We start from the raw sequence: 13,142 nt of genomic DNA, 5'->3' as shown, positions 1-13,142 counted from the left end.
CTGCCACGGGCAGGGACCCCTTCCCCTGGAGCAGCTTGCTCCGAGCCCCTGTGTCCAACCTGGCCTTGAGCACTGCCAGGGATGGGGCAGCCACAGCTTCTCTGGGCACCCTGTGCCAGCGCCTCAGCACCCTCACAGGGAAGAATATGCAAGTATAAAAGTGCCTCTGAGCTCCTTTGCAAACCAAAATCAGCTCCTTCCCTTCCCTGCCCTGCGGGGAGGCAGGATGGGGATGCTCTGTGCACCCAAACCCCCCTGTCTCTGGGCGGTCCCATCCCACCCCCATAGGGATGAGAGGACCACTGAGCCCTCAGACCTGGGAAAATAAGGCAGAAAGGCAACAGAAGGGATAAAAGCCTCGGAGCGGCGGGCAGGGGCTCTGTTATCCTGCTTTATTAGCCTTGTTTTCCTAAGGTTTCTTTGGCGAGGAGCAAATCCGGGCGTCCCTGGCTGCGAGCGGGTTTGCTGCAGCTCGCGGCATGCAGTTAATTCCCTGAACTGTTTAATTTAACAGCCTCTGAGCGTGCAGACATAACACTGGCACTTGGCTCTTCCGAGAGCGGCCTCGGGACCCAGCCAATAAAGGGAAAGTGCAAACACAGTACTTGGGAGAGGCTCAAATCCCGCTCCGTTCCCTCTCCATCCACTGGCAGCGGCTCCCGGGGCTGTAAAACCCCAACCCGGGGTGGTGAAGCGAGATGAAGGGAGCCTTGGAGGGTGCTTGGTGAGGAGCATCCCTTTCGGATGGGCCTCCTGCTGGCTCTTTACAGCGGTTGGAGGGGGAAGGCAGCCGGTGCTCCATCCGCACCCTGTGTCTGCATCCCTTCTGAAATCATGGAATCGCAGAATATCCCCAGTTGGACCCATAAAGACTATGGAATGGCACTGGATTTGACGCTCTGAGATCACCATCAGCAGCTTTGCACGGGTGTCTCCGTGCCTCAGTTTCCCATTGCCATAGCACTATAGCGTTACTTCTCAGATGGATAAAACTCAATATTCAGAGCTGAGCACCAAGGAGAAGCCTGTCCTTGCAGGGTATGGGTCGCTTTTTCCATAGGGATAATGTTGCTGCCCAGGGACTGCCCAAGGCGGGGGGGGGGCACAGTGGTAGTTAATGGTGGCTAATTACAGCCTCATGGGCTCTCTGCAGTGTCAGTGGTGGGAAGCAAAGCCACTGAGGCAGAGGGTGTGATGTGCTGAGGAAGAGGAGCTGGAGAGCCCAGAGTAAGGAGCCTTATTCTCTCCTCTGCCACCGCCTGCCATGTCCCTTCATCCAGTCCCTCCTGGATGAAGGGTACAGGATACAGGGATACTCTGGATGCTACAGGCTCCATGCATTGCTGCTGCTTTAGGAGTTAATAGGAAAATATCACACCCCCCCATCCCTCCCTCCCACTTTGTTATTGCTTCCTGGACACCCCATGTCACCCACTGCCTCCATCACCACTTGGGAAGAAAAGGACCATTTTCCAAAGGATTGTTTCCCAGAAAAATCCCCAAAGGCTGGAAATTTCCTGCCAGCATTCCCTGTCGGTAAAACAACACCCCCAAAGCCAGCAATTTGGAAAGGAAAATCCCTGGTTTTAGTGCAAGCACTGAAATACCCCCCTCTGGAGTTGGCACGGCCACACAGGGGCTGTCCCAAAGGGCATGTGGGGCTGTGTTCTCAAGGACAAACAGCAGAACCTCAGTGAATGCTCCACCACTGATTTATTGGCTGGAGGGGGGGGCATTGCTGGGCAGGGGGTGAGGGGGGGATGTCCAAGCAGAGGGATGCTGCTGTCTGTCCCTGTGCCCCTCCACTTGCTGGCTTTTGGGGCTGGGGATGGCAGAGCTGGCATGAGCTGGGCAGGTCTCAGCATCACCCAGAAGCTGCTTCACCATTAGGTAGGAGAATGAGTTAGAACAGGCAAAGGATGAACCTGGAGGGGATGGAGGGGAGAGCGAAGCAGCTCCTCAGTTGAGTATTCCCCTACTTTGCATGAAGAACCTTGTTGGACCCAGGCACAAAGAGCTGCAGTGGCTCCTGTGGCTGGAAAGATGCAGGGGGAATGTGGGAAGCCTTTTAAACCCTGGTTTCAGCCCTGGAAGAGGGAAAGAAAACCCTTGCAGTGGTGCCTGTGGTTAGGGCAGCACCCTCCATTATGCTACTGATGAGCTGGGATGCATAGGGTCATAGAATGGTTTGGGTTGGAAGGGACCTCACAGATCAATCAGTTCCAATCAGTTCCAACGAGCAGGGACACCTTCCGCTAGAGCAGGCTGCAGCAGGACAATGTGATGCTGCAGGACAACATCCGACCCGGTCTCACCTCCGGACCCATCCCCAGCCTTCCCTTTAGGAAGCAGAACACAAACAGGGGTCTCTGGGTGCCCCCAGCCCCTCACCCAGCCCCTCCTGAGCCTTCCCATGGCCCGTACTGGGGCAGAACAAGTGGGACGTGAGGGAGGCTGCTGGTGCCGTCGCTCCCCGGATTAAAGCAGCCTATAAATAGCGGGGTGGCTGCGAGGGGCCGCTCCGCTCCCACTTGATCCCCCCCGCCTCTGGTATTATCCATCCAATTTCCAGCGCAAACCCCGCAGTGCCTGGGCTTGCACACGCGGGAGTTCACACCTAGAGAACAGAGCCTTATCTCAGCGCTGTGTGCAGGACAAGGCTGTTTTACTCCTCCCTCCATAACCCTCTTAGACTTAATCCCGTCTTTAATGCCGCTTGGAAGGGGGCTTTGAACGGCTGTGCAGCCTAACTGGCTCTGACCTCTCCGGCTGCTCTCTCATGCCCATTTGGAGAACTCCGACTTTCAAAGAGATAACAGAAGCCCGGCAAATCCTCGCTGGGAAGCTAAAGCGATTGTCACACTTTAGGGGAAGTTTACTCGGAAAGCAAACTTAGAACAGCTTCCTGGCCCCAGCCGGGGGGGGTCCCTGTGCTGGGAGGGCATGGGGGGACACACCGAGCGGCTTTGGGTGATGCCTCGGGATGAAGCGGGTGAGGGATGCTATCGCCTTCACCAGGGTGGGATGCTCCTGGCTCTCTGGACCCATCTGTGATGCCCCCAAAGCAGCACCCATCCCCAGTATAACACAGCAGTGAGCTCCGAAACACCCCACTATCCCCTCCATTGCTAAGAGCACCCCATCCTTGGCTGCTCTCCTCCAAACCGCAGGAGCAGCATCCCAGGGTAAACCCTCCTCCCTGCAGCCCCATGAGGTCCCCGGCAGCCCCGGGAATCGACACCTCTCTGTTCCGCTTTAAATTAATCAAATCCAGAGTCCCTCTATTAATACTGCGGTGGGAATTAAAATCATGCAACGCATTAAAGATGTAATTTAAAATTAATAACTCATAATTATTTATCATGGCGTATCAGCGGGGCTATGAATTTTCCCTTCTCACCCGGCATTCATTTCCTTCCCTTCCCTCCTTCTTGAGCCTCTAATAGCTGCCGGACCATTATGAATATCTGCGAGTGATTTTTTGGGAGATGCTTAAGATATAACATGCTTAATTCTTTATTTCCCTCACCATATGCGTGTCTTGGGGAGGAAAAAGCCTTCTCTGTGCTGAAAACAAGGTGGATGCTGAGCCTGGGGTGCCGCTAAGGGCTGAAATGAGGGTGCGGGTATTGCCATGTGCTGATGGCGTTGGAGGAGCCTTTGCACCCAGCCGTGCTCAGCCCCAGCGGCTGTGGAAAGCCTGGGGAAGGCCTCAGGAATGAGGGTTTTCCATCTCCACCCTGCTTTGGATGAGTGGGGGATCGCCGGGAGCTCGCTGCTGCCCTTCCCCACCAATGCTTTGGGGGGAAGCATAATGAAGTGCAAGATGGATTCATCCCTGCTGGCCGTTCTCCACCGTGCCAAAGGGGGAAACTCGACCATTTTATAGGGAAAACATGGAGAAAGCAGCAGCAAAATTGAGGTGGGAGGAAGAGAGGGAAGCCCAGTGTCCCTGCCAGCACCGCGCCGGTCCCGCACTCCCCTGCCTCCATCAGCGAGGAGGCACCACATCCCAACACGTCCTCCATCACATCCCAAACAGCGGCCGGTGGGAGCTCATAGGAAGGGGAAGGAAAAGAGAGGCAGGAGCAGCTCTGTCCCTTTAAATATAAATAAATAGATAAAGAGTGAAGAAATGCAATAAGTGTATGCAAATGTGCGGAGCTGAACATCGCTGTCTGTGAAACAGATGAGGGAGAAAGCGCTTGAAGCTAGAGAGGAACGAGGCAGCCAGAGCTGACCCCGGGGTTAATAATTTTTACTTCTCCATCTCATTCCCTCCATAAAAAAAAACACGCAAGGAGAGGAGAGAGGAAAGAGGCGGCGCAGGAGGGAAAGGCTGGGATTGGGGAGCCGCAGCCAGGGGGGTCAGCACCCATGGATGGAGCTGATGTGGTGCAGGGCTGAGCCCTGGTGCTGAGCAGGAGGCATCGCACCAGGAGGTGCAAACGCCGGCAGGGATGCAGGTTCCAGCTCTCCTCTGGGTGAGGGTGGCCATTGGGAATGAAACATCCCATTAAATACTCCAGATGCGGTGGCTGTAGCAAAGCTGCCGCATCCCATGTGGCCTGGTTTGGCAGATGCGGGTGGTGATGGAGGGGAAAGGCTGCAGCATCCCCTCAGTGCAGTGCCAAAAGCTCTGCTGGGAAAGGTTTCTTTCCCCTCCAATCAACAGTTCCTCATGGAAACCCCAAATTCCCACCAGCTTCAGCATCCTGCATCCCGCGGCGCCCGCATGTGCTGCACCCAAAGGTGCCCTCAAAAGTGGATGCACCGAAGACGATAAAGCCCTGATGTATTTATGGATGGAAATATTCCTTAGCCCCCATCAGTATTCCCCAACCAACCAGTCTGGCTGCTGTCTAAATGAAGCCTTAACCTTTGCTGTGGTGCCTGGAAAGCCCAAGAGGGTGCTGCCATGTTTGCTGACCTGCAGCTGGCTTTGCCCATTAACCAAACCAACACCCCTCGTTTCTTTCCAACCCAGGCTCGGTTTTAGCTCCAAACCCCCTAAAACTCCTCCCTGGGTGCAGGTGGATTTCCCCATATGACTATTTCTAAGCTCGGCTGTATCCAGCAACCATCACATCTCCAAGTGTTTGGAAGTACCCGCTCAGTGCCTTTTCCACATTACACAGGACCCTACTCACATAATGAACTAAAGGAAATGCCCTTTCAGACCCCAGATAAAGCCAAAACCTCACCTGCTGCTGCAGATGGGGGTGGAAGTCTCAGCAAACGAGATCCCAAACACATCTCCCCCTTTCACATCCTGAGACAGACCCTGTGGGGAGGCTGTGGGGTGCTCTGGGTCTTGCTGCCTTCTGCGGGTGCTCCCAAGGCTCCCGTCATTGGGTGAAGCCCACACATCATCAGCAGGGGCAGAGCCTCCAGATGATGCTTGGCTCTCACTTGGCTGTCCCCTGTCTCTGCGGCCCCTCAAAGGCCTTGTCACCACCAGCCCTCCTCACCTGCCTGCTGAAGGCAGCATCCTTGCTTGCATAAGCCTGAATCCTGCCCTGCATCCATCACATGTAAGCCTGCATCCCACTCTGCATGCCTCACATGTAAGCCTGTGTCCCACACTGCATCCCTCACATGGAAGCCTGCATCCTACCCTGCATCCCTCCTTGCATCCCTCCCATGCATGCCTATATACCACCCTGCATCCCTCCCATACAAGTCTGCATCCTACCTTGCACCCCTCATATGGAAGCCCGTGTCCTACCCTGCATCCCTCCTTGTATCCCTCCCATGCAAGCCTGCATTCTACCCTGCATCCCACCCTACATCCCTCCCGTGCAAGTCTGCATCCTACCCTGCATCCCTCACATGGAAGCCTGCATCCTACCCTGCATCCCTCCTTGTATCCCTCCCATGCAAGCCTGCATCCTACCCTACATCCCTCCCATGCATGCTTATATACCACCCTGCATCCCTCCCATGCAAGCCTGCATTCCTCAACCCTTCACCACATCCCTCCCTGCATCCCCTCCCCAGGCATCCTCCCCTCACCATTCTGCACCCCCCTCAACCTCACCCCGACCCAGCCCAAACCCCTCACAGCCCCACTCCCCCTATGCCCCACTCCCGTCCCGCTTGGCTGCTCCTGTGACCCAGCGACCATCACCGCGGTGTCGCGCCGGCGATGCTCGGGGCCGCGCCGAGGAAGCGCCTCCTCTCCCCCCCCATGCTCAGGCGCTAAATGGAAGCGGCAGATCGATCCCGAGTGTGCCAAACTGACACGGAGGCTCATTAGGGGTTAGTTTTCATCCTCCTGCTCCCTGGCAGCCTTCACATTATCCCATAAAATTTATTTACTATTCCATGAATACATAAGCAGCAGGCAAACGCCGGCTTTTTATATATTTACACTGTATATATTTCACGGGAGAGTTATGTATGTCTCTGAGGCAGAGTGGAGGGAGCGAGAGGGGAAGCAGGAGCAGAAGGAGAAAGCAGCTGTGAGGGAAGGAGGAAAGGAAACCATGGGGGGAAGGATGGGGATGGAGCACGCTCCGCTGCTGGTGCGGGGCAGGAGAGGTGGCAGGAAGAAGGAAGCAGCTCGGAGCATCCCTCACCGCAGCCCATGGAGCTGCCCGGAAACCCCGCTGGAGCTGGGGAGACCAGGATGTGGGGCGCAGGGAGGGTGAGCCGAGAGCACGGTGAGGGCTGTGCTGGGGCTGTGTGATGCCGCTGGACACTTGGGTACCCCCCCAGCCCCAAAACCCCATTTCCCCCAGCGATGGAGTGGGACTGTGCTGGTGTCTGTTGTGCAATGGGGCTGGAGCATCACCCCGCAGTGATTCCCAAACTGACCTGGAGGCCACGGTGAGGGGCTCATGCCTGCACCAGGATCCATCGCATGAAAGGATCATCAAGCCTGAGCTGCAGTGAGGCTGCGCTGGATGGATGGGGTGGAATTCACTTCAACAGCTGGCTCCTGCTCGCTCCTAAACACACTCCATATTCAGAAATCACTTCATTTTGAGCATATCAAAGTCCGGTGCCTGTGGAGATGAGCATGGTTTGGGTTTTGGGGTGAGGGGGAGAAGGGAGAAACAGGACACAGAGAACTTCATCCCTAAGGCTTTGCCTTGTAAGACCACGTATTCCCTTAAAACCTAGCTGTGGCGTTGCTGTTGACCCCACAAAGCACAATTGGAGTGATCTCAATCTCATATGGTTTCTCCCTCATTTGCTCCCCAACCGAGCTGATGCTATGATTCTATGCTCGGCCTGGCCAGAGGAGGAAGATCTGACTGCCTCCCCACGTGGGTTGGCTCCATGACACTCGGCTATTGGGATGCTCCCGATGTCAGTGCTGCCAAACCCCAGTTCAGAGAGGGGGAAATAACCTCTGGTTCTAGCTGAAATTGGTCAATTTAACTTCTGAGGAATACACTTGGAGGATCCTGGCTCCATTCATCGCTCTTCCTAAGCCAGCTGCAATACGTGGGTTCCCATCCTGCACAGGACCAGGGGACCACAGCTTCCTGCAGAAGGCAGGAGCACGACTCAGCCGCCTCCATTCCAGCAGGATGGGATGTGGCGGATTGAAAGCCAAAGCGAGGGGAGCACCAGGAGCACAACGCAATAGGTGGCATCCGCACAAATCTGTTCCTGGGGCTCAATCCCAGCCTGGTTTGGGTTGGAAGGGACCTTAAAGCCCAACCAGCCCCAACCCCTGCCACGGGCAGGGACCCCTTCCACTGGAGCAGCTTGCTCCAAGCCCCTGTGTCCAACCTGGCCTTGAGCACTGCCAGGGATGGGGCAGCCACAGCTTCTCTGGGCACCCTGTGCCAGCGCCTCAGCACCCTCACAGGGAGGAGCTTCTGCCTAAGAGCTCAGCTCAGTCTCCCCTCAGGCAGGTTCAAGCCATTCCCCTTGGCCTGTCCCTACAGGCCCTTGTCCCAAGCCCCTCTCCAGGTTTCCTGCAGCCCCTTTAGGCACTGGAGCTGCTCTCAGGTCTCCCCTTCAGGAGCCTTCTCTTCTCCAGGCTGCCCCAGCCCAGCTCTCTCAGCCTGGCTCCAGAGCAGAGCTGCTCCAGCCCTCGCAGCATCCCCATGGCCTCCTCTGGACCACATTCAGTTTAATTCCCCTTTTAGCATGAGCAGAAGAGCCAGGTCCCCCATCACCTGGAGCGGTGCCCACCCATCCGCACCAGAACTGAGCCTGTATCTTTGCCTACAGTTGTATCTGGTGAAGCCATCAAAGGATCTTCTCCCCCCACATAGCTACCTGCCACCCTCAAAGCTACAGAAGCACCTTTTAAGGCCTTTCCACATCCACCGGATTTGGCTGATGGTTGGTCAATGGGCTCAGAAGAGGATGTTGGGAAGGGGACAGACCCATCCCTTGGGAAGCCAGCTAGAGAAGAGCAAAGATCCTCATTTCCAGAGTGAATGTAAGGGGAAAAAAAAAGACCAGGAAAGAAGCAAGCAGCTTGATGGTGTTCATTTTAACTGTTCAGCCACTTGTAGCCTGATGCCATTAGAGAAAATAAACAGACAAGAGCCACTCGAATGGTACGTGCAAAGAGGAGATGGGAACAGAGACAAAACAAGTGCTGGAAGACAGAAGGAGGCACTATGGCTTGGAAGGAAAGCAAAGAACCAGGGTGATGCTGCTGCTGCCTCAGCTCCTTGCCAGCCCCAAGCTCCCATAAAACCCCCTTTAAAAGGCTGGGTGGGCTGAAGCCATTCACGCTCTGCCCAACTTCCATCCATTGCATGGCCATGTCACCCCTGTCACCTCCAGGTAGAGCGGGAGGGATCAGGGCTCGATCCTGCTGCTGTCAAAGCATCCCTGAGCTCCTGGCACTTGATGCTGGTGCCAGCGATGGATGAGGGGGTTTGACACGGCCGGCACCATCCCTGCAAACACCGCTTGATACCTCCCAGAGCGCAGCCATTTATACACTGTGATAGATGCTGCTATCAAAGGGGGGGGGGGGCTGCAGCTCCTGCACCCCCTCCCTGTGCTGGGAACTGGTGTAAATGCGGCTAAACAGCTTCACTAACCTCTGCTTTATGATGCCCAGGCTTCCCTGAGCCCCGTGCCGTGCCGTGACCTCAGTCTCTGTGCGCAGGGAAAACCAGGGGGGAGATGCTAAGCGATATTCCTCACCTGGGGATCGTGAAGCAGTAGCAAAGTGCAGTTATCCCAACACACCTTGCATGGATGGGGTGGGTTTTGGAGGCTTCCCGTTCCCCTTGGCACAACCAAGCAGCCAACCCCCCCCTCTGTGCCACCCCTCAGCATCCCATTGCCTGCAGCAGCATCAGTGCCTGGTGATCCTCCTGCTTATGAAACCACTGGTCCCAGCTCCTGATGCCAATTACGAGGGATGGGGCTTCACACCCCTCAGTATTACACCTTCCTCACGCACACAGCAGGACCCAGCAGCTCTGCTGCAGAGGCAGCAGCAGCAGCACGGAGCCATCTCCTGGTTTCCTATGGAGAAATGAAGGTATTTCTTGTCTCAAGCTGCGAGACGACGGCACAAATGGGTTTCTTCTTTGCAAGACACCCACTTTCTCCCCTCCTCCCCACCCTGCATCTCCCTCCCACCCAGCGACAGCAGCCCTGGGTCAATCCCCATCACACTGTGATGCTGCGCAATGCTCTTCAAGCACCACCTAGCCCAAACCTGGGCTCCCGCGCTGCATATTCATGAGTGAGGGGGAGATTGGAGCAAAAGGCCTGGACCAGCAGCTGTGTGGGAAGGGGATGACAGAACAGGAGAGAAGGGAAGGGATGGAGAGGAATTGCAGGGGGGATGCTAGCAGCAGAGGGTCAGAGCAAGCAGCACAAGGTGAGGGTGGAGAAAGCCCCATCTGAATGGCGAAGCACTGAGGCTGCTGGCAAGGGGTGACTGGAAGAGGACTTGGTCCCATCTGGTCCCCTCGTGTCACACTGTCCCTCCTCCGGTGCTCTCTGGCTGCCATGTGCTCCTGACAGGCTGCAGCACTATTGATGCCATTTGCTTTCTGCCCTGGAGGCTTTTTTGGTGATGGAAGATGCCTCTGTTAATACAAGGGAAAGCAGCAAATGTCTGGAGATCTAAAAAAGAGAGGGCTCAAGAGATTGATTTGGCCACTGTCGCTTTTGCTGCTGGGGGTGCGGAAAAGGGTTAAAGCACAGGTTTCCTTTCTGGGAAAACCGGCATCCACATGGCAGCAGAAGTGGATCAGCTGGTGTGAAGCCACTCCGCTTGGTCCCCGCATTGCCTCCCTCCTGCCATCCCTCCTCTCTGCACTGCCCATGGCTGTGAGGGAGGGAACAAAGGGGGAACAGGGTTGGTTCCTCCTCCCAGAGGGGGGTGAGAAGGAGCAAAGCCTGGGCAGGGGGGTCACAGGGCCTGGGGATGCAATCCCAGGCAGAGATGGTCCAGCCTCTGCCAGCCACTGGCTCCAGCAGCAGCAATCAGCTCCTGGACCTTGATCACAGCCCCTTCGGGACCCTTCATGTCAAGCAAACCCTCTCCTGGAACATCCCCATTGGCCTCCAATGGCATTGCTCTTGGGTCCTGTCCCAGCACTTGGACTGGATTTGGCTCAGTGTTGAACCAGAGGGGCTCAAGATACAAGCTCCCAGAAAGCCGTGATGCCAGGAGAAGTGACACCAGGCATCATCCCTCAGCCCTCCCGGACAGCCTTAGCAAACACCCCAACCATCAGCTGCAAAGGCAGCTTTTCCCCTCACCATGCCCGTGCTGGAGAAGAAGGAGCAGAGGGAGGTGATGGGGCTGCCTCTCCCCAGCCTGAGGTGGCCTTTCCCATGGAGGGATGCACCAGACATGGGTGGGCATCTGAAACACCAAACTTGAAAGGAAAGGGAAAAGGAAAGGAAAAGGAAAGGGAAAGGAAAAGGAAAGGAAAAGGAAAGGAAAAGGAAGGAAAAGGAAAGGAAAAGGAAAGGAAAAGGAAAGGAAAAGGAAAGGAAAAGGAAAGGAAAAGGAAAGGAAAAGGAAAGGAAAAGGAAAGGAAAAGGAAAGGAAAAGGAAAGGAAAAGGAAAGGAAAAGGAAAGGAAAAGGAAAGGAAAAGGAAAGGAAAAGGAAAGGAAAAGGAAAGGAAAAGGAAAGGAAAAGGAAAGGAAAAGGAAAGGAAAGGAAAGGAAAAGGAAAGAAAAGGAAAGGAAACCAATGCTCCCAGGAATGCTGAAGAGGCTCCTGTGACACTGCTGCTGGAACTAGAAACGTTTGCCAGGAATACCTTGTCTTTCATCAGACACAGCAATGTATTCACTTTCATGCCCCTTCTGTACCTATCTTTATTACCCTGGGCCACTTCAGCTCAGGAGCCTGCTCCTCAGTGCCTTGCCAGGGGGGTCCAGAGGGATCAGGGGCTGGTGCAGGGACAGGGTGAGCCCTGAAACCAAAGTGGTGCATGAGAACAGCATCACGGAGCTGTGCTTCAAGTGCCTCAAAGCTTGGTGGTGGGCCCACTGGAGGAGAAGTTTAATTCTCTTCCAATCCAAACCAAACCCAGTTCCTTTTTCCTCCTGGCCCCTTCTAAATGGTGAATCCATTTCTGCCAAGGGCATTCCCAGGGAGAGCTGGTGGCTTGCACGGTGAGCAACAGGGACCAGGGAGAACACCCTCCCGAGGGATTCTGTCATCACTTCTTATAGGCACATAGCTGCATTTTGGGCAATGCACAACCAAGAGCTCCCCCCTTCAGCTATCAAAGCCACTCCTGACACTTGCCATGCTATCCCTTGGGACATGGGCTGAAGTCTTCCCCATCAGGGCATGGACCTGGGCTCCACCAGCACAGCGAGGCACTGACCATCAGCCTTCCTCTCCCCACTGAGAGGTATCACGGCCTGTGGGGAGGACAGGAAGGGTATCCCAAGGCCCATGAGCTCCTGCCCATCACATCCTCACCACGAGAGACAGAGGAGCTCTGGCCACGCTGTTTGTGATGTGCTACTGCAGCTCCAATGGAACTGGAGGCTGGAAATCCTGCACTTCAAGTGTGCTCATGAAGGAGGCTGATGCCGCAGGAGGAACCAGCTAAAGCAGCCTGGAGATGCTGCACCAGGGCTCATGACCTCATGCGTGTCAGCGACTCACTTGTCACTCCTCTCTCACAACACAGGATGGGATGGAGAGCAGGAGATGTGCTTGAAAACAGGGAGACACCACTGGCAGGGGGCACAGCCCTGCTCCAGCAAACCACAGCTTCAGGAGCCGGAGGGCACAGAAGAGCATCCCTGTGTCTGTGCCGGCCACCGCATCCAGCACCAGGGCAGGAGATCCTGGTCCTGTCCTCCTGCCCAGCCCGGCTCCAGGGGCAAGGCAAAGCAAAAGCCTCCTGCGATACCTGGGAATGGCTGGGGCCAAAGCAACTGCATCAGCACTGACTGAAGGGGCAGGAGGAGTCACCATCACGAGGAGCTCCTGCGGTGTGAGTGAAATCCTCCCATTAACCGAGCCCCATCCAGCTGCAGGGCAAACTGTCTGTGATTACCCCTATTCACTGTGGCTTGATTTGGAGGGAGGGAAGAGAGGAGAGACGTTTCCAAACACCATCGAGGGGGAATCTCAAGATCTAAGTGTCAGGTTGGTTCTCTGCAGGGATTGATGGGTGGCTCTTGACCCTGCATGGAGGAGGGAACAGCTCCTCTCCTGGGCGCCTTGTGCCTGCTTCTGCTCCTGGTGAGGGGATACCCAGGTTGCCCATCGGGCAGCACATGGCCAACTACAGCAGGGGAAGAGGGATGCACAAGGCATTCCTGAGCCTGCAGAGCACTGGGATAGTCGCCATTGGAGAGGCAGGGCCTGAGCATCCCCCACCACCACCATCATGGACCCAAACCCTTGGACTGGAGCCAGAGGTTTCCCTGCCTGTCCCACTGCTCCTGCTCTGGATGGAGGCACTGACTGCCAAGTGAGCATCAGGACCCCCACTTTGCAACCAGCCCCTATTATAACACACACAGAGCACATCCCCAAGCCCCACAAGCCTCCCAGGGCTGGACATCAGCAAAGGCCATCCCAGAGCCCTGCACATCTCCACTGGGGCAATGCAAAAGGATGACCAGCCTGCTGGGTGCCCACTGCCAGTCAGAGCTACCCCATCACTTGGATTAATCCCAGTCAATCCCAGCACTGATTTAAAAGCACCACATTGGT

Source organism: Lathamus discolor, chromosome 12 (assembly GCF_037157495.1).
Source record: "Lathamus discolor isolate bLatDis1 chromosome 12, bLatDis1.hap1, whole genome shotgun sequence".
NCBI classification, from domain to species: domain Eukaryota; kingdom Metazoa; phylum Chordata; class Aves; order Psittaciformes; family Psittacidae; genus Lathamus; species Lathamus discolor.
The sequence above is the reverse complement of the archived record's forward strand: the minus strand, read 5'-3'. Positions refer to the sequence as shown.